Source organism: Hyaena hyaena, unplaced genomic scaffold, assembly GCF_003009895.1.
Source record: "Hyaena hyaena isolate Hyena2069 unplaced genomic scaffold, ASM300989v1 scaffold_417, whole genome shotgun sequence".
NCBI lineage: Eukaryota > Metazoa > Chordata > Mammalia > Carnivora > Hyaenidae > Hyaena > Hyaena hyaena.
The window spans coordinates 1,405,219-1,432,402 of record NW_024081050.1 but is presented as its reverse complement, the minus strand read 5'-3'; positions in this window follow the sequence as shown (position 1 = coordinate 1,432,402).

Here is a 27,184-nt window from a genome sequence, read left to right as displayed (position 1 = left end):
CAACTTAAAACATAGAGATTATGTAGAATTCAGGGTTTTTTTTTAAATGTTTTATTTATTTCTAGAAGAGAGGGAGAGAGAGACAGCGTGAGCAGGGGAGGGTCAGAGAGAGAGGGAGTCACAGACTGAAACAGGCTCCAGGCTCTGAGCTGGCAGTCAGCACAGAGCCCGACACGGGGCTCGAACCCACAAACCGGGAGATCATGACCCAAGTGAAAGTCGGACGCCTAACCGACTAAGCCACCCAGGCGCCCCTGTAGAATTCAGTTTTAAGAGAGAGCTGTTTATAAGCACTACATATTCTCACACAAACATACCACCCCTCTGCACATGTTATGTACATACATTCAGGGAGAGTTTGTTAAATACTTCTTTCTGTTTCTAGCTTACTTTTCTTCATACCTCCATCTATAACTCTTTTCCCCCTTTTGGTTTATCCTATGACTTAGAAAGTTCTTCAAGAAGAAGTGTCATTTATATTTTTGTTCTGTTCAATGCTTAAGCCCAGAGATGACACTTACTAAGTAATTATTGAAATGAAGTTCTAACATCTCATCCAGTGAATGGAAGAAATGCAACAGGAGATTTGTGTCACTAGTGGATAAAGGATAGCATATTTCTTCCAGGACAATCCATTGGATTGAAGCAGAAATGCAGCCCAATGGCTAAGCAGGAGATGCAAGAGGCAAACCTTTACCAGGGCTTCAGTGGGCCCAAGATAGGACACAGCTTTCAGAGGTGACTACGGTACAAATCAGGGACTAGAGATTTGTAGTCTCAGCCCCCAAAGAGGAGATGAGTGGGAAAAGTCTCACTTTGGGGAGACCCAAAATTTTCCAATGATTCTCCAGGTACCCTGTGATCCAGGTTTAGGGAAGTAAGACTAAATGATTTACAGGTGGAGATCCCTTGCCATATGCAATTCTTTTTGGAAAGGGGCCTTGGTGATATGGACTTGAGCCTGATGGTCCTTGATATCTAGAGCTGGGTCAAGTTGGAGCAGGTCAGGACATACACCTGGAAAGATCTTCATGTGAAAAAGACCATGATTACACAACCAAAGAAGCTATCAGGGCCAGAGAGACCTGCCAAACTAGAGATGTAATGTGATACAGAGGCAATATATACTGATGAGTACAGCAGTTCACTTCAAAAGCAGGAGTATTTGGAGAGCAGCCAAGAGAAATTATAGAACTAGAAATACCAAAATTGTTTTCAGGTAGATGTTTTTAAAGAGTCAGGAAAGACGAAGACTAATAATAATAACCACCACCACAAATCTTCTGAGCCATTAATAAGTACCAAGCTCTGTCTTGAGCTGTTCATCTGTAGAGTGATTTAAACAAAAGACTCAATGCATGAAACTTTGCCCCAAGAAATTAATTCGCATCTTGAAAGGGGAAAATTTGTCTATCATCAGCATGAAACCAAATGAAATGGATATGAAGAGAGTGAGGACAGTGCAAGAAAAAGGAAAAGGATAAATATGAAATGAACCATCTCAACTCAACTCAGGTGAGAATTTTAAAAATGGAAGAAGGGCTTATTGCTTTTGGGTTGAAAGATTTACTAAGTAATATTGAATAGTTAAAAGAACATGACCTTAGGGAACAAACAGGCTTCACTTAAGATCTTGACTTCATTTATTATGCAATTGATTATAATAATTTTCATTTTTTTTTAGTTTTTATATTCTTATCCATAAAATGGGAATAATATTACCTACTTCACTGGGTTGTTGTAACAGTCAAGTGGAATGAGATAAAATACCCAAAATGTTTATTAGAGTGTTTGAATCTTGAAGCTAAGGGTATTTCCTTTATTATATTACATATTATATGTTGTATTTTGCATATTATAATAATGATAGCTAAGCTTTGTTAAACATTTATCTTAAAGAACATCACTAAGCTCTTTCTATACAGTATCTCATTAGATCTTCAGAAAAACCACCCTATGTCACCCATCCTATGTTCTCCAGTGCATAGGTGAGGAAACCGAGGCACAGAGCCATTCACATTTTTTGCACAAGGACTCAGATTCAACTTGCTGTGGAGCAAGAGTTCAAAGCCAGGAAGGCTGACTGCAGGGCCCATACTCCTGACCACAACGCCATGTGGTTTCCTCAGATTATGAGCTCCTAAACACAGTGATCTGGTTTGGTCTCATCATGCTCTGTCCACAGCTCTTGGTACAATACCAGGCCCATGTCGGTTGAAAGACTAACCTATGTGGTTTTCTCATGGCTTTTGTTAAAGAAAAACAAGAAGGAAATTGTCCACTAGTTGGTTACGTTACATGAGTTTGAAGGCCTACCTACTATTGTTTCCATACCTCTCACACCTGTTATTATCTTTGACGTAGACTTGCAACCCTCTCCCTCACCTAAGAGGTGGATTTCAGCAGGAAGAAAACACATTGGGTTGCATGCATGTTGTGGTAAACCTTACTGGCTTTGTCTGAAAATACTTGTCCCAAGTTTCACGGGTCCCATTACCCTAGATTCCATTAACTCTGAGCATGTTTCATCCATTAGGATGAATACTCTGACATTCTACATTTGGGAATATATTAATAGGCACATGTTACCTGCCAATTTATCTTGTTTCTTCTACTGAGCCAGTAATTCGATTCAATATGACATAATGCAAGCCTATTCCTGTGCAGGGTGTTGTAGAGAGTAAATCAATGTTTCCCTCTCTCCAAGAGCTTAGAATATGTTTGGGAATAAAAGGTTTACAAAACTGATAAAAAGAACAGTGCAAGCATAGAAATACTAGTGTGAGTAGGAGTACGTGGAAAATAATGTGATCCATGAATTCCTTCAGGACAATGTCTGCTTACATTTGTACCCTGCCGGGCCTACCCAGGAGTCATGCAGGCAGATGGCCCTTCTGTGAATGAGAAATTCACTCATTCATTCATTCACTTATTCACTTGTCTTCATCTAACGTCTGTTTGCTCAGAGCTTACCATGTTTTAGGCACTGTGCCAGGTTCAGGAAACTCAGATATGATCTGGTAGTAACTTGTTTGCAAGGAGTTGCTGCCCAGAGGAAGAGAATATATATAAATTGATAATTTCCATGAAATGGGAGGCAAAATTTGAGAGGTATATATACAGAGCTGTGGTGTCAGAGAGTAAAGAGTGACTACTAATGTCCCCAAGACTCAAGGCTAGTTGCATGGGGTCATACGAAGACAGGAATAGCATTGTCACTTCTGTGGTGACACACAGTCTCTGTGGGGAGTTGTAATCTGCTTATGGTAAGCACTAACAATAAGTGCTCATTATCTGGACTGCTTTTGAGGCAAAAAAAAATGATACACTAGAATTCTTTTGTCTATCTTTATAGATCTTAGCACAGAACATAGAACAGATGGCATACAATGATCACTTTTCACCATGGCACCTGACTGAGGAAGGTGTATAGACTTCAGTGACCAGTGAATCTAATCTGGACCCCCTAATTCTGTGACTTATTAGCAATGGATCTGAGACAAGTCATCCTCTCTGAGCTGCTTCCCCTACCTGTAAATGGGAATGAGCGTTGTCACAGCTGCAAGAAGTGTTTTGTGAGGATCATCACTTGGCCTTCACTATCATTATTTCACTTTTACAGATGAGAAAACTGAGGGCCAGAGATCTTAAGTCACTTGCCCCAATTTCATAGCTAATGCTTAGAAGCTGGGAGTCACTCCCTGGTGCCCCTTCTCCAGTATACTTCACAGCTGACTTTTCAGGTCTCTGGTATGAAAAATAATTTTGTAAACCAGAAACATAGTGGGTCCTTTCTGCTATTGTTGTTTAATAAACTGGTGATAGAGGGTCAAACGTAGACTTGCAAAGCTGTGGGCACAACAAAGGACCTGCGATGTCTAGATCATATTTCTCCAGCTCTTCCTTTCTGAGCTCATTGCCTTCTGTCCCTCGGCTTAGAAGAAAGGGCAATCCTGGAGCCATGATTCAGCAGGCCCAGCGTTTTCAGGGGTAGCAAAGCCGACATGAAATGAAGGCATTTTTGCTCTTTGAGGTCCGACTCCCAACCTACAGACAGTGCACTGCCTGATTCCTTCCCCTGATCACACATCACATCTCAATCTGCCATTGATTGGATCTAGATGAAGCACCCTTTCTGTGGAGCAGGATCAATTTAGCCCATTTGTCTGATTTAGGTGCTGCTGAGATCAGTTCCTTGAAGCCCAAGATTGGCAAAGGGCAAACCCCTTTATGTGAACATGTATTTAATTAAACCGCTCCCTGTTCCGTTAGTAGAATTCTCCCCCTAGGTGCCAAATGTTGGTGTGAGCAAACAGTGCCCTCTGAAGCTGGACAGGTGATGTTAAATGTTGCCATCCTGCAAACACAGTGGCTTCCAGGGAACAGGGGAATTTTTTTTCCCTTCAGTAGAAATGATTTTCAAATATAATTTACTGTTTCTACCTGGTGAAAGGGCATCTCTCCCCATGAATCCACAGGATGCTGAGATGAGTGCCATTTCTTTCCAGAAGGCCATGTTTCCAAATTGACTTGTTCAGATGCTAAGCAGAGAAGCAGCCATGCTGTTAAGTAGAACAATTACTTTCCCTGGGTTGCCTACGTGCCGGCTTGTTCAGCTCTCTTTATGTTCCAAACTTCAGCCGGCTCCAGAATGGTCGTTCAATACTGGGAGGGCTCTGAGTTTTTGTTTCAGCCAAACTGGTGAAAAAAAAAAATGAGAGCCTGGCTGAAATCTTGTAATGTTCCAGGTTAGCACAACCTGTCTTTGGGGTGACTCAGGCAGACATTGTGTGCACCCATGTGCATGTGTGCAGACACTGCATGCATATGTGCACACATATGGGCACACACACACACAGACGCACATCCGGTTCACCATCACTGTGGCCTCAGATTTGTAACTGAAGGTGCCTTTGAGAGGCCCTGTCAGCTGTGGTTACAGCTTTCCCCCTGGCCAGCCTTGCAAAACAGGCCCTGCAGGCGGTTGGGACTTGGATACTCCACGCATTGCATTGCCTGGTGAGGCAGCAGCCTGCCCTGGTGGAGACTGCCCTCAAGGTAGAGGCTGAGCGGGACGATGGGTGGTGGCGCAGCGCCTGCACGCCTTGCTCCATACTGTCGCTGTCACTGTTCATGGCCCAAAAGGTGCCGCCTCTTTACAGAGTGCTGCTGATGCCAATTCACTCTCGGGGGAAACAGGACAAAGACGCACACTGGATCTTCACATTTTAGAATGAGGATAATCAATCTTACTCCATGTATAGAGCAAAGCCAATGTCAGGGAAGAGCAATAAACACTACCAGCTGCTCGGGGGCATTGGAAGGCAAAGGGGAAGGGGGGCTGGGGAGGGCTTGGGAGCTTTTTTTTCTTCCCCAAACCTGTGGGAACAGATTCTGTAGTAGATTACTACACAAAGGAAGAGTGAGAGGCAAAAACGTATTAGTGTAGAATGAAGTCCAAGTGATCTGTTATCTATCTAAGGAAGACAATTTTCTTCTGAAAAAATAAAAAACAGAATCAAAATCGAGCTATTTGTGCTTAATAAATACGCTTTTCACAAACAGGTCATCAATGTGTTACTGGACTGCTGTCACTGTCCCTGAGTTTATGAGACTTCAGTTTTGTGGTCAGGTAAGATCATTTGATGAAAGGACGACTTAACTGTGGCCAATATTAACCACAAAGCATTTTAAAAAATGTCTTCTGAGAATTTAGGAAAACTGAATGGTGGCTGTTTCTAGGAATGTTTATTGTTGTTTTTGATATTTCCCTCCATTTCCAATGTGTTTTCCTAAGAACACAACTTCCAAGATATTAGCAAAGTGTCTATAGTAAAATTAATGACAGCAATACTATGTGAGGTGAAGTTTAGTAGGATTCCTGGCTGAGTGATCATTTCGAGCCCTTCATGTGTGGATGAATCTGCGAAGCACCAGTATAGATAAATGGTAGCAGAGTTCTTAAAATATATTTGACTAGAGCTGCCTTTTCTTGATGAGGACATTGTAGCACCAATTCTGGCCATTGATTCTTGCTTTGGAACAAGCTGGTGTTCCAAATTCCCACTCCCACCCCCACCAGAATTATTTTAAAAAGAACTCATCCCTGTGTGAGCCTTTACAATGCTGAACTATGTGGAGGTCATAAGATCTCTGCTTTCGTTTGAGATTCGGGATAAGAAGAGGGAACGTGGGGGAACTTCAAGAGGAACCTTGTGAGTTAGAATCCATGCAATGACAAGAAAGAGAAGTCTTCCCCATCTTGAGATTGTACTTTTGACACAGTCTGAGAGTGGGATAAATAAAAATTGAGCACTCGAGTCTATGGGACATTATGCTCAACATTTCCCTGGGTCATTTAGTCTTCCAAATAGTTCAGTGAGGATTGTTGTTTCCATGCTACTTTGGAGGAAAGTGAAGTTAAGCAAGTTGCCCCACAGTGTAATTGTTTAACAGGTGGTAGAGCCAGGATTCAAACCCAGACACGGTGTCCAGAACAAAATGAGGCAATCTGACTTTTAGCCACTAGGTTATGTTGACATATCTGCATATCTTACCTTGTCCAAGTCACAGTTTACTTGAATCCCAGAACTTTATTTTCTCATGGAGATGGAAACCCTCTGGGATATTAAAGCTAGTTGGGTATGAATTTAAATGCCTTTGGGAAGATATGGGCTGGGATTCAGGAAAGGTTGAGGGTGTCTGTCTGTCTGTCTAGTGGTTCTCTAGCAAGGGACTGTATGAACAAAAGTGAAGAGTTGTGTTTGCAGTAGACTTGAGAGCTTTTCTTTTGAGGGATCCAGCCCATAACTTACAAATGGTGACCTCGAGTCACGCTACTGATTATTTTTTTGCCTTATTTGGGGAAAATTATATTTGAGAGCAATGAGTCTATGCTTGCCACAACATAATCCCCTAGATGTCTTCTTCACTAACTTCTAGAATACCTGGACACATTTATGGGAAAAGAGGGATGGGGATGGACTAACACTGGGCAGTTTTGCTCAAAAGAATTCTACACATTTCCCTATGTTTATAGGGATCATCCCACTCTTCTTTGTTGTAGAACATCAGGATTTTTTTTAATATCAGTCCAGATTCTGGGAAGGACCAAAGATTGCATTTTTATTTAATGCTATCTGGATACTTTTTCTCACTGAAGTAATTTTAATAAGGGAATAGTAGGACTCATTATCAATCACCTTTTGCAAAGACTCAGCATCTGATAGCACCGCAAACACCATAAGGTGAACACCCCATCAAATAGTGCCCTGCTGTTTCACCTCTGGTGACCTCATCTCAGAGAAGCACTTCTGGATTAGCCAACCTGGTTTGGTATAAGAGAGAGGTAGTCTAGAGTCATTCCGCCATTAGTTAGTTGATCAACAATATTTCTTAAGCTAAGTGGGGTGAACAAGGTGTTCTAAGCATGCGCAAACTAAAACATAGAGCCCTTGCCGCCAAAGAGTTGGGGAGATCTGGTTGGACAGATGAAATCCATGCACACACACATGCACACATGCACACACATGCACGCTTAGGATACAACTGGATGGTGCCATGAACACAGCATATGAACAAATGGGATGGTGGAAAGGAAAGTGTGACCTTAACCATGGAAAGGAGATTAAAAGGATGGCAAACAGTGTTTGTAAAATAAAACAGTGTTTGGTAATAAAAGGTTGGGGGCGTCTCAGCTGGCTTTATCTAAGCAAAACTAGTTGTTCCAGGAGGAATCTACAGAGAGGGTCAGTTCTGAGGTGATTGTGAGGCTATTGGGTTCCAAATCCATTAGTGACAAGATTGGAAGCTTCTTGAGAGCAGGAAAGATGCCTGACTCACCACTGTATCCTCAGCACCTAATACGTAACACATCTGGTATATGACAGGCTCTCAGTGAAGTTTTGATTAAGGACACAATTAATCCCTGTGTCATCCCTAGCATTAGATCAGGGTCTCCCTGTTGGAGTTCAAGCAAAGGTAGTGTGATTTTGATGGAGCAAAGGTAAGGGGAGAGGAGTCTGTCCATAAAGCAATCATATCAGCCTAATTTAGGTGTTCATGTACATTTTTTTCTTAAAAGCCCAATATGAATAACTTCTCTTCCTCATCTTCTTGAAAAGAGAGAAAGTCTCCTCTCTTCTCCTCCAGGTGAGTTAAAAGTCTTACAGACGGTTCCACATAATGGGATCTTCTCCTGTTTTGGGCCTTGACACAAGACTGTTGTTTCTCATAACTTAGTAGATAATCCATGCCCCCCCCCCAACTCATGTCTCATTATTTTATTTGCTATATTTAAAAAAATGAAAAGAATCAGCTTTAGGATCTCTAGACCATCGACCCATTTTTTTTCTTTTTAAACAGCAAAAGCTGAAATTGCCATTTGCGACCAAATGGATGATCCTAGAGGGGAAGTGAAATAAGCCAGAGGGAGAAAGACAAATACCACATCATTTCACTCATATGTGGGTTCTAAAAAATACAACAAATGAAAGTGGAAAAAGAGAACAGACTGGTGGTTGCCAGGAGGAGGAGAGGTGGTTGGGGGTGTGGATGAAATAGGTGAAGGGGATTAGAAAAAGTTGAAGAGCTGAAATTTTGAATGCATATGGAGCTCCAACCAGTATCTAAGTAAGAGGACCACTGACTTAGGAAGACTAAGGTTAAAAAAAAAAAAAAGTCCATGCACTAAGAATTCACTGGGGAATGGAAATGAAGGCAAACGAGTTCTTGGTCTTTAGAATGTAGAGCTGATGGTCAGCTGCTGCTCTGTCTCCAGAGCACATTTCAACAAGCTGACATTGTCCTGAAAAGCAGACACGTGAATGGCATGGTATGGTGCAGAAGGACCAGGTTTGGGAAAGAAACAAACCTGAGCTTAAAAAAAAATCTTTGTGGCCTGGGGTGAATTATTTTATGTCTCTGAGCCTCTGTTACCCCATATGCAAAAAAGAATAACAAAACTCATCTCAGCAGATGTTGGATGATTAAAGACAATACATGCAATGCTTCTGACATATATTAGACATTCAAAACCTGGGAGCTACTGAATTTACAGTTAACATCCTTGCCACCAAGTGAAGAGACTTTTCCTTATTTCTTAATTACCTCTTGGGAACATAACAGGGTAAAACTTTTTAAAAAGACCATATAATCAAGCAACTATTTCTTAGTATAAACAATATATTGATGCATAAGGAAAATGTTATAGTATAAGGAAAACACAACTTGATATAATTACAATTTGTAAATTTCCATACCATTCTTGTACAATAATTTTTATGTAAATCATTTAGCCTGGAGATTGAAACATTCAGACTGACCTGGAAATGATATTTCAGCTTTGATCTGCCCAAAATGCAGTAGGCTCTAGTGTATGAATAAATAGGTAATGAAAATTATGATTATAATGATGCTTAATATAATTACTGCTATTATTATTATTATTATTTAATGTTATTTATTGTTTTTGAGAGGGGGAACAGAGAGAGGGAGACATAGAATCCAAATCAGGCTCCAGGCTCTGAGCTGTCAACATGGAGCCAGACACAGGGCTCAAACCCACTGACTGGGATATCATGACCTGAGCTGAAGTCGGAAGCCCGATGGACTGAGCCACCCAGGCACCCTTATTTTGTTAAATTATTTATTTTTGAGAGAGAGACAGAGCAAACATAGAATACAGGGAAGAGATACAGGGGAGAGAGTACAGAGCTTGCTGTGGGATTTGAACCTATGAACTTTGAGACCATGATCGGAGCAGAAATCAAGTGTTGGTTGCTTAAACAACTGAACCACCCAGGTGCCCAATTACTGCTATTATAATATATTATTTTGTATTCATAGGTACTCATAATACATTAGTAAAAAACTATTTTATACTAATGAAAAAGTAAATGCCCGACGTAAGGAGACTGCAAAGGGCAAATTTCTTCAAAAAAGCATATGTATAACTGTGACCCACTGGCGAATTGTCTTAATGGCCTCTTTAGAAATAACATACACGAGCAAGCTGAGCTCACAGTAGGGCCCCAGCTGCCTGGTAGAGGGAGGGGCCAGCAGCTTGAATGTGCCCCAGTCATTCTCCCACCACGTAGCCCACCTACCCTAGCTCACAAAATTGGCTCACTATTTCTGTTTACCTGTCAGTGATTTGAACAGCCTTTGTTAGTAGTGCCCTTGTAGTTCATCTAGAAGGTATAGTCGAGGGCCAAAATCAGCATTTGCGGCCAGGTTTCACTGTGGCACTCCCTACAGCCTGAGGTCTCATGCCAGTTGGACACCCTTGCCTCCCACCCCCAGCCCCACTCCAGTGTGGTCTCCCTCACCCCCGCTGGCCCCATCAACACTGTGGTTTGGCCATAGGACTAGAGCAAGGAGAAACCAAGACAAAAATATAATTTGGGAAGACATTGTTCAAACATGATTTTTAAAAGCCTGAACTAAGGCGGGCAGAAGTACTGGGAACAAAGAGAAACTGGTATCTTCCGATTAACTCCAGGGAAATGTTCGGAGTAGATAGAGTATAAGGGATACATACTGATTTAGGGCAGAGAGAGAGAGACAGAGAGAAAGAAGGATGGAGGATTTTAGCTTTGAGGACCAGCTCACTGACAGAACACAGGACTTGGCATTTTGTCAGAGAGGTAGTGGTGGTCGGCATGGCAGTCCTATGGTGTGGAATTTAAAGTACAGCACAGAGGGACGTATAATGCTAAGTGAAGTAAGTCAGACTAAGATACATACCGTAGGATTTCATCCATATATGGAACTTAAGAAACAAAACAAATGAACAAACAAAAAAAAGAGACAGAAAAAAACAGACTCAAATACAGAGAGCAAATTGGTGGTTGCCAGCGGGGAGGGGAGTGGAGGGATGGGTGAAACAGAGATGAGGATGAAGAGTACAATTATCGTGATGAGCACTGAGTAATATATGGAACTGTTGAATCAGTATATTGTACACCTGAAACTAATATAACACTGTACATTAATTGTACTTCCATTTCAAAAAATTAAAAAATAAAATATAAAATAAACTACAGCTAAAAGCCAATTGGCCAGTGCAAATATATCATTGTAAATGCAGTTAAGCAAAGAGTATAACAAACATCACTTTCTATCTTTGTTTGTCTAAGTATATGATTGTCTTCTGGAAGAAAACAATTTTCCTCTTTTTTCCCTTATGAGAGTAATTTATCCTCAGTAAAGAAATCTGGAAAATATAAATAAATTGAAGAGGAAGAAAGAAAGCGTTCATCATCCTATCTCCAAATAAATTATTATTTCAGTCTATTTCTTCCTATTCAACACTTTGACTTAAGGCTTTTCCAAGTTATTGCAACATCCTACATAATATTTAATGATTGCCTAATGTCTTATTCAATCAATGAAAGTGCCAGGGTCTACTTATCACTATCTTTTTGTCACATATTTGAACGTCTTCTTTCACCACTATAAATAATACTTTGGGGCGCGTGGGTGGCTCAGTCAGTTGAGTGACAGACTCTTGATCTGGGTTTAGGTCATGATCCCAGGGTGGTGGAATGGAGCCCCATGTCGGGCTCTGCACTGACTATGGAGCCTGCTTAAGATTCTCTTTCTCCCTCTCTCTGGCCCTCCCCCTTTCTTTCTCAAAATAATAAAATAATGTTTTAATGTACAACTTTAGTCATAACTTTCTAGAACTTGTATTATTTCCTTGGTTTACATTGCCAAAAGAATTACTAGGTAAAAAAATTAAAAAAAAAAAACTTTTTAGATTTCGGTTATGTATGACCAACATACTTTCGAAGTGAGGTTAAATCAATTTGTTTCCTCACTAAAATATATCACTGTCTCATAATACAGGCACTGACACTCCCTCTCCAATTTGACTCGTAAAAATAATATTTCTTCATTTATTATGCATTTCTCAGCTACTAATTAGGCTGACACATTTTTTATATCTTTTGCATTTCTGAAACTGGTTTTGAATAGAATTTAAAACTAATATGGGTTCCATCACCCAGTGGGAAAGAATTGCCTCCTTCTGCTAGAAACATCCCTGTGGGCTGAGCATGGAGCTGATGGATGCCTGGCCTGCCTGCAGAACATGGAAATTCTGCTGGCTTCTTTTTAAATGTTACTTTTTATTGAGGTAAAATATTCCCCAGAAAACAGTGCACATATAATTACATAGCTTGATGGATTTTCATCAACTAACTCCAACCTGCACTCAAAATAGGAAATAGAACATTACCAGCACTCCACAAGCCATTCTCCCAACTTCACACCCCATTCCAGTTACCTCCTCACAGAGGTAGCACCATCTTGATATCCATCAGCAGCAATTAGTTTTGCATATTTTGTACTTTTTTAAAAGTTTATTTATTTATTTTTGAGAGAGAGAGAGAACACAAGCAAGGAAGGGGCAGAGAGAAGGAGAGGGAAAATCCCAAGCAGGCTCCTTGCTGTCAGCACAGAGCCCGGGGCAGGGCTTGATCTCAGGAACTGAGATCGTGACCTGAGCCGACATCAAGAGTTAGACTCTTCATTGTCTCAGCCACCCAGGTGCCCTTATTTTTTGTTTCCATAAGATGGAATTGCATCTTATGACCTCATGTGTCTGGCTTCTTTTATCAACATTATTTTTCTGAGATTCATCCCCATTCTTGTATGTCTTTGTCAGTTATTCATGTTCACTGTTGTGTGGTATTCCATTGTGTGACTACGCCACAATTTACTTACTACTGTTGAAGGGGATTTGGGCAGTTTCCAGTTTTTTACTATTATGAATAATGAAGCTATCAAATATTCTAGTACGTGTTTTTGGTGAACATATGCTTTAATTTCTATTAGGCATACACTTAGGAGTGAAAATTCTGGGCCATAGAATATGGATATTTTAAAATATTATAGATACTTAGTTTTCCACAATGGTTGTACCAATTTATACTCCTGCCATCAGTACATGAGAGCTTTACATGCACCATATCTTTGTCAATACTTGGTCTTTTAGTCTTTTCCGTTAAAAAAATGTTTATTTATTTATTCATTTTTGAGAGAGGGAGAGAGAGAGAGAGAGAATGGGAGGGGCAGTGATAAACAAAGACACAGAATCTGAAGCAGGCTCCAGGCTCTGAGCTGTCAGCACAGAGCCTGATGCAAGGCTCGAAACCCCAAAGTCAGATGTTTAACTGACTGAGTCACCCAGGCACCTCTAACTTTTCCATTTTAATCATTTTAGTGTAGATGTGATAGTTTTAATTTTCCTGATGACAAATGAATTTGAGTGCCTTTTTATAAGTTCATTGGCCATTCAAATATCTACCTTTATGAAGTATTTGTTCAGTTTTTGATCACTTTTCAATGGGAAGGTCTGCCTTTTTCTTCTTGAATTGTTGATGTCTTTATACATTTAGGGCATGAATTCTTTGTTGAAAAATGCATTGAAAATACCTTGTCCCATTCTATAGGTTTACTTGTAACTGTCCTATTTGAGTCTTTTGAGAAACACAAAATTTTAAATATGTATAGTTTGATTTCACAGATGTTTTTCTTGGAGTGCCTGGGTGGCACTCAGAGCAGAGCCTGCTTAAGATTCTCTCTCTCTCTCTCTCTCTCTGTCTGCCCCTCTTCCACTCACACACATGCTCTCTCTCTCTCAAATAATTAAAAAAACAAATGTTTTTCTTTTATAGTTTTGCCTTATATGTCATGTTTAAAAAAACAAACATTGCTTTCCCCAAGTCAGGAGAATGTTTTCCTTCAATTTCTCTCTAGATGATGAATGTTTTATTCCTCACAATTAGATCTGCAATCCATCTGGAACTTAATTTTGCATATAATGTATGGTAGGAATTAAGATACATTTTTTTCTATAGTGATATTCAGTTAACACAGTTCTATGTATTGAAAAGATAATTCTCTTTCCACCTAGCTGATGTGCCACAATAACCTTTTCTTAGCTTTTCCTGGACCTTTGTATACTGGCAGAAAAACAGACACATAGACCAATCAAACAGAATAAAAAGCCCAGAAATCTACATGTATGAGCTCAACTAGTCTTCAACAAGGCCTCCAAGAACATACAATAGTGAAAGGACAATCTCTTCAATAAATAAATTTGCTGGGCAAATGTATATCCACATGCAAAAGAACAAAGTTAGATCCTACCTTACATTGTCCACAAAGATTAACTCAAGATGGATTAAAGATTTAATTGTAATACCTGAAGCTGTAAAACTCTTAGAAGAAAACATAGGGGAAAATCTCCTTGACATTGGTCTTGGCAATGAGTTTTGGGGTAAATGACATCAAAATCACAGATGGTATTAGTAAATTAAACAACTGGGACTACAATGTGTTAATTTTACCCAGAAAATTTAAAACTGCTTGTCCCAGTGACCTTGGGCAGCTATAACAAGTTACTATAGACTAGGTAGCTTAAACAACAGAAATTTATTTCTCACAGTTCTGGAAGCTGGGAAGTCCAAGGTAAAGGGGTTGGCAGGTCTAGTATCTGATGAGGGCCCTCCTCTAGGTATACAGGCAGGTTTCTTCTTGTTGCTTTCTCAACGTGGCAGAGTATGGGGGTGGGGAGAGAAGGGAGAGAGAGCTTTTAAATCTTCTTATAAGGGCACAATCCCATCCATGAAAGACTCGGACCTGACCACATGACCTAATTACCTTCCAAAGGCCCCAGGTTTTAATATCATTACAATGTCTGCTAAGGGCTTCAACATATGGATTTGGGGGAGACAGAAATATTTAGTCTTAACTGCTAGAAATTATATTGGGACTGCAGTAGATACATAGATTAATTTGTGGTGACTTGATAGCCTGAAAAGTCATGAAAACGGTATATCTCCCTTATTATTTAAATCTTTAATTTCTCTCAGTAATGTTCATTAGTTTTTGGTATAAAAGTCTTGCACATATTTCATTAGATTCTTCAAAAATTTTGATTATTTTGATGCTATCATAAATGATATTTCTAAAATTTTATTTTATAATTTTTGTTGCTTACTAGCCACAAATATAATTATTGTGTTTTATAAAAATATGATTATTCTTATATATTGATTTTTCTGGTACTCAGCAACTTTCCAACATTTATTGTTAATTATAAAATTTTATAGATTCTTTTGGATATTGTAGGTCCACAATCATGTAAACAATATCAATTTTATCCATTTCTTTTCAATCCTTAGTGCCTTTTATTTCTTTTTGTTTGTTTGTCTTACCGTATCTGTTAGGGCAATATTGACTAGAAATAATGAAAGTGGGCATTTATTATGACTTCAAAGGAAAGTTTTCAGTATTTGTCATTTGGTTTGATATTTCTTGTGAATTTTTAAAATATAGATTTGAGTTCCTTTTTTGTTGATACAGAACAAGTTACTACAAATTCAGCAACATAAAACAATACAAATGTATTATTTCACTGTTTTGTAGGTCAGAAGTCTGGGTGGAGTTCAACTGGATTCTCTATTCTGGGTCTCATAAGACTAAAGCCAAGGAGACAACTGAAGCTGGGCTTTGGCCTAGATACTTGGGTCCTCTTCTAAGATCTTTCATTGGTTCCTTGTGGCTATAAGATGGAGGTCCCTATTTTGTTTTCTGTTGTTTTTCATGTCTGGGAGTTTCTATTAGCTTCTAGTGGTCACTCTCAAGTCCTGGCCATTTGGCCTCCTCCTTCTTCAAAGACAGCAGTGGGGAATCTCCTTTACATCAAATCTCTCTGACTTCATGGGGCGTCTCAGGCCCTTTTAATGGCTCATGTGATTAGGTCAGGCCCACTTGGAGCATCTGCCTTTTGATTAATTTGACATCACTAATTAATAACTTAATTATGAAGTGATATCCCATCATATTTACAGGTTCTGCCCACACTCAAGGAGAGGGGGCTGTGAAGAGAATTCTTTTTTTTTTAATTTTGTTTTTTAATGTTTTATTTATTTCTGAGAGAGAGAGAGAGAGAGAGAGAGAGAGAGGGAGAGAGAGAGGGAGACACAGAATCTGAAACAGGCTCCAGGCTCTGAGCTAGCTGTCAGCACAGAGCCCGACGCTAGGCTCGAACCCACGAACCGTGAGATCATGACCTGAGCGGAAGCCGGATGCTTAACTGACTGAGCCACCCAGATGTTCCAAGAATTCTTTATTAATTAATAAACCTATAGTTTGTCAAGAGTTTTATCATATGCATAGGAGCACATGTACCCCCAATGTTCATAGCAGCACTCTCCACAATAGCTAAAACATGGAAAGAGCCTAAGTGTCCATCAACAGATGAATGGATCAAGAAGATATGGTTTATCTGTACCATGGAATACTACATGGCAATGAGAAACAATGAAATCTGGCCATGTGTAGCAACATGGATGGACCTTGAGGGTGTTATGCTGAGCGAAATAAGTCAGGCAGAGAAGGACAAATATCATATGTTTGCACGTATAGGAGCATTAGGAGGAACTTGACGGAGGAACAAGGGGGAGAAGAAGGGGGAAATGGTGGGGGAAAGGGAGAGAAGCAAACCATGAGAGACTCTTGAATGCTGACAAAAACTGAGGACTGATGGATGTGGGGGGGAGGAGGGATGGGCATGGAGGAGGGCACTTGTGGGGATGAGCACTGAGTGCTATGTGGAAACTAATTTGACAATAAACTATGTTTAAAAAAAAAAAAAGATGAAAGTGCAGACAGAAAAGTTGTCTAAGTACATGAAATCTGAGAAAGCAGTGTTATATACAATTATATTCTGACATGATGAAAATAAAGCAATAAATCTTTAACAAAAAAAGAGTTTTATTATAAATGTGTATTAAATCTTATCAATTTTTAAAAAATGTTTTATTTATTTCTGAGAGACAGAGAGAGACAGCATGAGCAGGGGAGGGTCAGAGAGAGAGAGAGGGAGACACAGAATCTGAAACAGGCTCCAGGCTCTGAGCTAGCTGTCAGCACAGAGCCCGATGTGGGGCTCGAACCCACAAACCGTGAGATCATGACCTGAGCCAAAGTCGGCCGCCCAACCAACTGAGCCACCTAGGCACCCCAATCTTATCAATTTTTTTGCATCTCTCAAGATGACTAAAATTTTTTTCTTTTTTAATATGTGAATTATATTGATTGATTTTTTCAAATCTCATTTGATTATGATGTTATTCTTCTTAAAGAATTTCCTAAAGTTAGTTTGAATCGTATGAAATGGTTTCTTTTTCACCATATTTAACCTACAAGTGGTAATTTATATGGTTAAATCTAATATTTTATAGGTTTCATATCTATCTTTATGAGAGACATTGACTTCAATTTTTCATTCTTGAAAATATTTTTGTTGGCTTATGGAATTGAGATTATTCTGGCCTCCTAAAATGTAAGGAAGTATTCTATCTTTTTCAGTTCTCTAGAAGAGTTTGTGCAAGATTGGTATTATTTCACTCCTAAATGTTGAATTAATTCACTGGTGAAGCCATTTGAGCGTCTCGTAGTATTAATCACTTTGGAAGATACCCTCCCTTCAGGTGGTAAACAGGTTAAGAAATCTCGGCTGTAACCTATGATGGTTTTCTGGAGCAAAGTGGAGATGATGGCGGAAAAAAAATAATGAGTCAGGTCAGCAGAGAAAAACTCAGATATAAGTAGATATTAGTTCAACAATATTCAACTATTTCAGTATTTTATATCAGTAATAGGCACACTGCTATTGTGATCCCTTAAGGAATTTCCTGTGAAGAAACAAAAACTTTGAATCACTTTGACTCAATCCTACATCCAGGTTTTTTTGATTCATAGCAGGCATCAACTGGGCCACTTTCCAAAGATGCATGCACTTGGGCATTCTGCCTTGCTGTGCCTTGGTTTTCGCATCTGCAAAAAGGGAATAATAAAATAATGTATGTCATAGAATTATGAGGATTTATTTAGGTTATGGATTAACCTAAGTTAGCCCATGGCTAGCTGGCAATAAACATTCAATAAAAGGTAACTTCAGAAATGTTTATCTAGTCACTGTTTTAGAGGTACTTTTGTGTTGGGAACACGTATTCTTAGCAGAAGTAACACATTTGTAGGTGGTATTTCTAAGGTATTTTAGCAACAATGATACATTCTTGCATTTAGCTTGCTTTTTTTTTTTTTTTTTTACCAATTTGTGAGATTCTTGAAGAAAGGAATATTACCTCATTCATATTTATATATCCAGTGCCTGGATATATAAATAGAATATATAGAATAGAATATATAGATATATATAGAACAGGTGTTCAATAATCTCTAAAAGACCAAATAAAAAGAAAACTCCCAAAGTATCAGTGACAGAGGTTTATTAAATTATGTCATTATCTTAAATTTTAGGAGCACATATATTCTTAAAAACTGGTTTAACAATTCATCCCCCAAGAATTACTTTTATAAATTCCTAATATTTTGGAAAACTTGGCATTTTTAATAGAGGCAAAAAGAAGCCATTTTATAAAGAAAGTTGCTTTACAAAAGTAACGAGCAACATCTTGTTGATATATTTCTGAATAGACATTCCAAATTATTAATGCCAACCTTAAGTATCCTCTTCACTAAAGAAACTTAGAACACAAGGAGTAAATTAAAAATGAAATCTTAATTTCATGACTATATTGGTTCTTAAAATTTTTCAGAAGGCAGAGAAATCTACTTATATTTCTATATATTAAAGAAATATTCATTGTTTATCTGAAATTCAATCCTAACCTGCATTTTTATTTGCTACACTAGCAATGCTGAATGTGTCATTTTTAATGCTGGACCCAAATCTTGAGCCAGTCTATGCCATACAGTGTTCCGTGGGAGGACAGTTTAAGAACTGCTTGTTTTGGTGGGGAGGCACCGGGGTGGCTCAGTCAGTTAAGCATCTGACTTTGGCTCAGGTCATGATCTCACGGTTTGTGGGTTCGAGCCCAGCATTAGGCTCTGTGCTGATGGCTCAGAGCCTGGAGTCTGCTTCAGTTCTGTGTCCCCCTCCCTCTCTCTGCTCTTCCCCCGCTTGCACTCTGTCTTTTTCTCTCTCAAAAATAAATAAACATTTAAAAAATTGCTTTTCTTTGGGTCCTGAAATCAGAACAAACACTTCAGTTGTTCTACTGACCGAAAACTAATTCTCAGCAAGGGTTTAATTTTAAAAATCAATGAAAAGAAAACACAGTTTAAGCTCAGTCTCTGAAAATAGTTTTGCTTCAGTTGTACATCAAAATGAATTTTTGAAGGCAAGTAAACATTTAGGTAGAGTAGACAGGTATTGAGATTCCTTAACCTGCTACAGAGGAAATTTGCCTTTTAGGATAAATGAGAACAAAGACTTGTACACCAATTATTCTCAGTGCCTTGTTTTGTAGTCTTTTTTTTTTTTTTTTTTTTTTTTTTGAGAGAGAGAGTAAGAGCAGGAGAGAGAGAAAGAGAGAGAGAGAGAGAATCTTGAGCAGGCTCCATGCTCAGTGTGGAGCCAGATGCGGGGCTTGATCTCACAACCCCCAGATCAGGACCTGAGCTGAAATCAAGAGTCAGTCACTCAACCAACAAAGCCACCCGGTACCCCTGTTTTGTAGTCTTAATATAAATCTGTAGAAGGAAGTGCTATGATATACTAATTCCTTCTTGAGTGATTAAGGGACTCATAATTCTCTGGCTGCAGACATCTTGGGAAGCATCTAAAATTTCCCTAGTCTTGGTTTTTAACCAAGTGCAAGCTAGAGCACGATTTTTTATAATGCTTAACCAATCTGTGTTTAGTTTCCCACATGGAAAGTGGAACTATTATCTATTGGAAGTACATACATACATTAAAGTAGATACATCTCCTACATTACATGACAGATAATTAAAGAAATACTAATAGAATATGAAACTAATACCAATTGATTTCTTGGTTATTCCAAAATACCTCACTTAATTAAAGTGGACACTATCCTTTATATCTAGTAACAAATCCCATTAGGTGGAGTAAGCCCCATTTAGCATCTTTTCAGTTTATGGTCGAAGGGCCCAGAGAACAAGACAGAGGGCTAAAGGAAGAATTTGACAAAAGTCCTTCGTGATATAAATCTAACCATCAAAAAAAAAAGGAAACTTCTTTCCTCACACCTTCAAAAATGCTCTAATATTTCACACAAGGATGGTAAATAAAGAAATAATTTGGGGAACAAAAACACCCAACTGCAAATAAAGTGGGATTTGCAGAGAATTTCCAACTCGGTGTTCCTGTTAGAATGGTACAGGCCAAATAAGACCATAACCAATCAAGGCTATAAACTGGACTTTTGAAAACATAATTAGAACTATGAAAGTGCCTTGAGTTAAAGTGAAACGTAGTTTGGTCTGAAATTAATTAACACAAGTCATATTCAAGGGCTTGACTCTTGATACAAGCATCCACATCCAGTGATAACTACAGTAACAACCTTTATTAATTAGCAAAGCCCTTTACGTACAAGAACCTAAAATAACCTAAAATAATTGGATCTCTAGCAGAGCCACACAGAAACCTGAGCATGGCTCTGCTGTACCACAGTGAGGATTGAATTCCACAAACCTACCTTGTTTGTTTTTATTGAATAGAGCAAATTTATTTGTCCATCTGTCTGCGTTACTGTCGCCCATCAATAATACAGAGAGATAGGTATGATCCTGCCGCACATGCTAGTTCTTTTCAAATTAAATGGCCCTCTTTTGTCTGACTAATAAAAAGAGGAGGGGCTGCTGACAACATTTATTTCCTCCATTGTTCCCCGAGAGCTTTGTCCTGCGGTTGAGATCGGAAAAGTTAAACCACAAAGCTGGTCAGGCTATTTTGGTTTCCGGCCCCAGTGCCTTGGGTAAACAGACTTTCTCTGCAATCTCTTCCCCTGTTTTACTGGGCATTGTGTTCTCTCTTGCAATGGCCGAACAAGCTTTTTCAAAGCAAGATAGAAGAGGGGGCCAGGGACCTAAACAAGATGACATGTACTGTACCAACACCTCAAGCCAACACCAGCCTCCCACAATCGCGGCTTTACAGAGCACACTTTGTGTGGTAGTTACTGTTGTGTGTGCAGAAATGGGAGGGAACCACAGACGAGGTCTGGTGGGGCTCATTCAATTCCGAGACACAAAGACAACTGGCAGTAAAAAAAAAAAAAAAAAAAGAGAGAGAGAGAGACAGTTTTGCTAAAAGAACGAAAAAGAACCACCCCCCCCGCAAAAAAAAACAAAACCAAAAACTAACCTCTGCCTTGTCTTCAGAGTCCTAGCCATGGATTTCTATGTAGAAAATGCTCCATTCATTGCAAAGGTGCAAACTTTAATTTGGTATAATGCTAGTTTTCCATTTTACAAAGTGTCTTTCATCATATTGACCTGAATATTCTTATTAAGCATCTGAATTAGAAAATAATTGTTTAGGAAAATAAAAGCTAGAAGCCACAATAAAGGGAAAAGAAGTAGTTAAGTTGTTTTTGTCCTCTGAGACTTCATTTTGACCACAGCACAGGGCAACACTTTAATGCTTGCTTTCCTGCCTCCGTTAGAGGCCCCCTTATTTGCAGAAACCATGATTCAGGCTTAATTTAAATAAAAAGTGGACATATTCATCTTGGGATGAACCAGACTAGTGTATCTTCCACATCCGTGGGGGCCTCTGAAGTGTGCTCCATGAACCAACGTTGCCCTTCTAGAAATAAGGGATTAGGCCATTTTGCCTGCTACTTTATCTATTGATCTCACATACAGACCATGCCTGAGTGGCATTTCTGGGTACCTTAGCGGGCCTTCTGTTTATCTGGCCAAATGCAGTATTCTATTCTCCCACCCATGAGAGTTATGCAAACCACATTAGTAGATAATTTTTTTAATTGCTTTCGCCTCATCATGTGAACAAAGACACAAGAAAGAACATTATAATCTGTCTTCTAAACATGTGAGGATGCTTTCAAGAGGTTTTTGATGTGTGCAAAGAGGCATTTTTCCTAAAGGAGCACAATTTACACAAAGCACATTCTGAAATAGTACCTGTGACATTGACCTCGCCTCTGCATGCTCTTTTATGGTAGATTATATACTCTTAACCTAAAAAAGAGCCTTATTAAAACTGTTTATTATATTTCAATTATATTTATAGTCCATAAAGGCAAACCAATCAAACAAAAAACACAAAGAAAAACAAAAAATCACCCATAATCCCATCCCCTGAGGATGTCATTATTAGCATTTTGGTGTGGATTTCCAAACATTTTCATCTTTTTGTATATTTATATATATTAATCCACACAAACTGTATTTCCACTTTTTAAATAAAAAGTTCACCGTACTTCACGTACTCCTGTGTAATTTTTTTCTGGTTCATCAATAATATACCATAAATATCTTAAAATATAACATCCTTTAATAACCAGAAAGTATTTCATTCCATGATGAACCAGTTTAATCAACCAATCCATCCTTGGTTGGACATTTTTGCGGTTTCTAATTTTTCACAATGATATACAATGTTGCAATACCTCTCTTTGTGCTTACACTCATTTTTCTTTTAGGATAAACTCCTAGTAGTGGAATTATTAGGTCAGAGAAGGTGGACACTTTTAAGGCTCTTGATACATAATACTAAATTGCCATTCAGATGAGCTGCACAAATTTAATCTCTTACTAGCAATGTTGAGACTGTCTGGTTCACTATAACTTCATCACATCTGGGTATTAGTTCATTTTTATGTTGGTCAATTTCATATACAAGAAAGAAATTTAACCTATCTTTTTCAAAGCAACAGAGGTGAACCTGGACTATAACATCTCTGTTAATGGCCACGATCATTTCTACACTTTCTCTCAAGACCTCTTTGAGATTGATTAAGATCTACAACCTACTGAATTGGAACTAGAAAACTCAGAAGTCTAAGATTTACCTAAATTATTTTAATGTTTTTAAAAAAATTTTTTTAAATGTTTTATTTATTTCTAGGAGGGAGAGAGAGACAGCGTGAGTAGGGGAGTGTCAGAGAGAGAGGGAGTCACAGACTGAAACAGGCTCCAGGCTCTGAGCTGGCAGTCAGCACAGAGCCCGACGCGGGGCTCGAACCCACGAATCATGAGATCATGACCTAAGCAAAAGTCGGACGCTTAACCGACTAAGCCACCCAGGCGCCCCTTTAATGTTTACTTTTGAGAGAGAGGGAAAGATGGAATGCAAGCAGGGGAGATGCAGAGACAGAGGGAGACACAGAATCTGAAGCAGGCTCTAGGCTCTGCGTTGTCAGCACAGAGCCCGAGGTGGTTTAAACCCACAAACCAAGAGATCATGACCATGAGGAAGTCTGGCACTTAACCGACTGAGCCACCAAGGCACCCCTATGAATGACCTATTTAGAGTAAAAGTAGGAATTTTTTAAAAATGAGTAACAGGGGATAACCATGATTAGAAATAAGAGTTTAGTTCTAAATTTTCTGGAATGTTTAGAAAAGTACAGTGTAGTAGTGATTTTTCCGGATGCCTACTCTCTAACACTAGTCCTCAGAACATCCTTATTGCTTCCCTGGAGAATCCTCCTTTGAGTGCAGCAGTGTGAGGAGACAGTGCCCTCCATTTGGAACTGAGGACAACCCAGTCCCAGTACAGTTGCTGGACAGCGGAGGAGGGTCTCGTGACGAGCCTCCGCCAATCAGACATATTGTTCTAAGGTTCCTCCTCTTGAGAGTAGCACGCAATGTGGAGACATCATTGATGCCCATTAGTAACAGAGGTGTGCTTCTTCCTGCTTGGTCCCACGATGGTTCTGGTGCATTCTAAGGCTGGTCCTTCCAAACAGTCTCTGTATCATTCCAGAATAATGCCTTTTGCTTAAATTGTCCAACTCGGTTTCTGTTGCCTGCAACCAAGAAGATGGGCTACATACAATGGATAATGTGATATCGATATAGATATAGATATAGATATAGATTTTTTTTAAGGATGTGAGTGCTAAGTAGTTGTCCCTCCACCCTTCAAAACTGTACCACCTGCTGTGACCATGAGGAATGTATGGTAAAGCTCAACCTTCACAAGTAATAAATCCGTGTGAAAGACTCCTCTCACTGCCTTGCAATGAAGAAAGCTGATACCAACGACTACTTTGCCTAGTACATTGCAAAATCAGAAAATTGTACTCTCTGCTTCTTTGGTGTCTCATTTTTCATTAAGGGGCTTACCTCATTACTTCGGATATGGCTTAAGGATGGAAAAATACCATGGGACTTTCCTCAGTCTTGCTAAGGTGACTACAAATAGCCACAAAGCTCTAGAGAGATAAGTGGTTTGTGTTTAGAGCCAAGATTGCCTACAAATGTATTCTTTTGGCTTTTTCTTCTCTTCTTCCTCTGACTTGTTTTCTTTTAAGAGAAGGAAGCCAAAGAGACACTGAGAAGCATTTGAACCAAAGCTCCCAAAGTACATGTCCAAGATTCTTTGGTCAGGAGTTTCCCACTCAACATATATGACCCAAGTCTATATTTTCTTTCTACTCAGAAGATAATAATAATGGTAAACATAGAAGTAATTGGGTAACTGACCAGTTATTAACTCCTGACTGTGAAACACTGTAGTATATGCTATGTTTGGATTAGCTCCTTTCATCCCCACAGTAACCTTGTAATAGATGATAATGATTAGTAGTAGTAATCTCCTCCTCCTCCTCCTTCTTCTTTTTCTTCATCCCTATTTTACAGATTGGAGAGCTGAGACCAGAGATATAAAAACCCAGCACATTATATACAAGTAGGAAAAGGCAGAGCTGCAATTGATCTTCAGGCAGTCAGACTCTTAATCAGTATTTGGTTTGTGCTTCTGAGATTACAGTCATAAAAAATAATCTCCCAAACATTTCTGTTATCTCATCCAACAAAGTCTTCACAGTCCTTTTCTTCTATTAGAAAAAGACTTTGTAGACACCATTTGGAATTCCATTGGGAACTGCAAGCCCTTGGAAACACTTGTTACAAAATATGAGGTGAATTTGCACTCTTCTCAAATGAACCGGGTAAGGTTTTGCAAGTCTCCACTAAGTGTGAGGAAACAGGCAACAGGGGAGCAGAATTCTGCCCCTTGTTGAGCAGTTGGCCCAGGTTCTTGGCGTCTGGGGTGGTATCCCCACTGACTTCCCAGACCCGGGATGTGACCCAAGCAAGGAGGAAGAGGTGATGAAGGCCAGGAATGGCATTGAGGGTAACAAACAGGGAGCATGGCCTCCTCAAGATCCTCTGGCTTATTTTGCTCTTAGAAATTAAATTTCTGGGGCGCCTGGGTGGCTTAGTCGGTTAAGCGTCCGACTTTCGCTTAGGTCATGATCTCACTGTTCGTGGGTTCAAGCCCCACGTCAGGCTCTGTGCTGACTGCCAGCTCAGGGCCTGGAGCCTGTTTCAGAGTCTGTGACTCCCTCTCTCTCTGACCCTCCCCTGCTCATGCTGTCTCTCTCTCTCACCTAGAAATAAATAAAACATTTAAAAAATTAAAAAAAAAAAAAAAGAAATTGAATTTCCTTCTACCCAGTAATTTTCCAATACTGAATTCCAAACCTGCCATTTGGTGGGTACTGAACTACCAATGTCCCCTTTCATGGGTCAGGGGTTGAAAATGCTGGTGCTGGCTTGGAAAAGAGGACACCCCACAGTGCCTACTATTTGCTAAAATACAATTACGTTTTCCCCTTCTCTTGTTTTATCCCCTGGGGTGAAAACTTGCAGACAAATAACCTTGTTGCCTGTCATGTTCCAGTATAAAATATGCTGCTTGCAGACAGATATTCTTGCACCAACCCAAGCCACTAACCTTGCCTCCTTTCACGTTCTCGTGTTCTGAGCTGGGAGGTTGTCCCAAAATATGGTTTTGTATGTTAAATGGAATTGCATTATGTGTTCATTTGAAATCTCAATGTCAGGTGCTTAAAAATTTGGCTTACACACACTTGGCGGAGTTGGTTAAAATATATATATTTATATTTTTGCTATTAGTTATTATGAGAAAAGGTGGTTGGCTACACATGTTGAGTTAGACATAAAATGCCCTGAGCAAAGAGATGAAGCCATTTCTGAGACACATACACAGAGAAATAAATGCACATGAATTTAATTTCCCTCTTCCTTATTTCTCCTGTCACTGAATCAAAACCATCATTTCATAGTTTAGTTCAAAGACATAAACAAAATGAAATTTTGGGAAATAAAGGTTCTCTCTTTCTCTCTCTCTTTGATACACAAGAGTCTTAAATGTGGGGCCAGTCCCTCAATAAAAAATACATCTAATGAGTTTAGTGACTTAGATCCAGTGAAGGCTTGAAAAAATAAAAAAAAAAAAACCACCAAAACAAAACAAAACAAAAACCACGAACCGGATACAATTACCTTAACTGGAGTGAAATTTGCCAAAAGCATTCCAAATTCCAAAAGCGCTCCGAATATCTGACATTTTAAACTGGTTTTGATTTTTTGTTTTGTTTTGTTTTTTTGTGTTTGTGTTTGTGTTTTTATGTTTCGTTGTTGTTGTTGTTGTTTAAGTGATTATCTGTCAGGAGAAGGAGCCGGTGAGGAGAAATTAAGGATGTGTACTGTTCATTTCAAGGAGAGTCCGTTTGTGAGAAAGCCAGAGCAAAATCTACTCCTTTCTGTGCCAAATTCTGACTTCCCACTCATTAATTTTAGTTTACTGAAAACAACAATGAAATAATATCGGAGTTAGAGCAGCCACAGAACTGGTCACTCCAACTTGGCAATCATGTACTTTAATCCATTTCTTCCATGTCTGTTTGAGGCAACATATTTGGAAACAAGGCCATATCAGAGAAAAATGGAAATTAAAATGATGATTCGACATTTTTAAATACCCAGGATTTTAATTTCAGTGTTCATTCCATTTCAACTTTTGGAATCACATATTCATCTGGGTTTTTTTGGAGCATTTTGCTGTGGACATTTTCAAAATCGAACAAGGACAGAACAATGTGTATCCCTATGCTCACCACCCAGATTCTGCAATTAGCAACTCACTATATTTGTTTTACAATAAAACAATCCATCCACCCATCTATCCCTCAATCCATTTTATTTTTGGATGCCTTTCAAGGTGAGATGGGGATATTGGTAGACTCTCCTCGCCTCCCACCCCAAAACACTTCAGGCTGTACACTAGAGTTCAATTTTTGTTGTGAATTGGTTGGTTTTTAACATACTTTAT